Below are 1869 nucleotides of genomic sequence, written 5' to 3'. Positions count from 1 at the left end.
TATATATATATATATATATATAGAGAGACAGCAGAATTAGTTAGACCAAATATAATGTTGGGTTTGTGTGAGACTAGTTAGCGGTCATGTCGAAAAATATCAAGAAGAAACATTTCTTTTGTTGCCACTATTTGTGTCTTTATAATCACCTATTTACTATGTTGTCTCTGGTTATAAAAGAGGTTTTCTGTTTGTTTTGTTTTTTTTAAATACATGCTCGAATTGTTTTTGTAGGTTGGTTTGTTTGTATGTTTTCCATAAACCCTGATGCTAGCTTGGCCTCGTGGCAAAAATGAGTGGCGGCTGCAAGAAAAGAATGTTATTTAAACATAAAGCAGACAACTTGACCGAAAGTCCCCAAGGTGTATCAAGAGTGGTGGCCTTTTGCTCATGCAACACTTGAATTTGTCCCCTTTCCTTCCTTTCTGAAGCTAATAACCTCTTTGTTGTTATGTGCAATACTGTTTGTACTATTTGTAAAAAAGAAAAAAAAACTGGCATAAATCTTTATTGCAGAATTATTTTCATTGTGATTCACAAAAATAATTTTCTACTGTGTATTTACCGACTACCTGCTAGTACCTTCCAGTAGTATGTAGCCTTTGTACCGAGAACGTTTTCACTATTTTTATTTTTCATTTCATTTTACATTGTTTTTGTAAGAGATAAAAAAAAAGACAAACGTTGTTTTATATTTGCTTTCACAGATTTATTTCTCAACCCTTAAGATTTATTGGGGGAGACGTTCATATCTGGTCAATGTAATTCATAATATATTATTTTGTATTTTTACTTGGAATAAATTAATTTTGTGATGCTAATTCTTTCAAATTCATTTTATTTTCCGTTTATTTTTGAAGCTGGAATTTTTCCAAGATAATGTCACATGTCTCTGGGCTGTTTAAAATGATTTGCTTTGTGTATCAATAAGAAAATTATGTACAAAGGGGGTATTAGTGGGCCTACATAGAAGTTAGGGGCTTGATGAAAAAAGTGTAAAACACATTTATTTAAAAAAAAAAAATGGAACTGAGCGTGTAGTATACACTACAGTATTTGTCTTGTAGCAGCATGGCCCACTTAACACAAGAACTCAAGCTGACTTGGTGTCGTATAGTGCACATCACTTCCTAAATAATCACCAATAAGATCACGACTCCGTTGTCTAGTGTGACTGTATCCAAGTATGAGAGTAAGCATAGCGCTTTCAGTGCATAGTATACAGCATTTGTACGACCTGTGCAAAACCTTTTATCTACACTGGGCAGTGATTCCCAATCAGGGTGCTGTATGATCACAAGGGGTGCTATAAAGAGAAAATCTCATTTCATTTGACTCAAAATTATTGATTAAAAATTCATCTTTGTTCCTCTATGTCAGCGGCCTATCGTGACAGAAAAAAAATGAAATGCTCTTCTATCATATGGCAAAAGGTAGAAGAAACCTGGGTATCCATCCACCTGCTGCCATGAATACAACAGTAATGGCTTTCTGTGAATTTATCAGCTTTGTGCTCAGTTAGCCGGGCTAGGTAAATTCATTAGTAAATTGAGATGAGATCATTTCAATTTATATTTCATTCAGTGATATTTTTGTTTGGTGTGCCGTGTGATTTTTGTAATGTAAAATGGGTGCCTTGACTCAATAAAGGTTGGGAGACGCTGATCTAAAAGATGCTTTCTCTCGTCAGTAATGTCACAAAATAAATAGGACAACCCTAATTCCAATCCGTCTGAAGTGTATTTAATTGAAGAAGCATTTGGAGAAATGTAAGAGGGCGAGTCCTCTTGTGTCTCAATTCGAGTATAGAAAAATGTTCTGTTATTGCTCCAGTGTCCCAGTCTAGTTGAGAACTATACAAATTAGTTT

Source organism: Hippocampus comes, unplaced genomic scaffold (genome assembly GCF_001891065.2).
Source record: "Hippocampus comes isolate QL1 unplaced genomic scaffold, H_comes_QL1_v1.1 scaffold36, whole genome shotgun sequence".
Lineage (NCBI taxonomy): Eukaryota > Metazoa > Chordata > Actinopteri > Syngnathiformes > Syngnathidae > Hippocampus > Hippocampus comes.
This window is presented reverse-complemented; position numbering follows the sequence as displayed.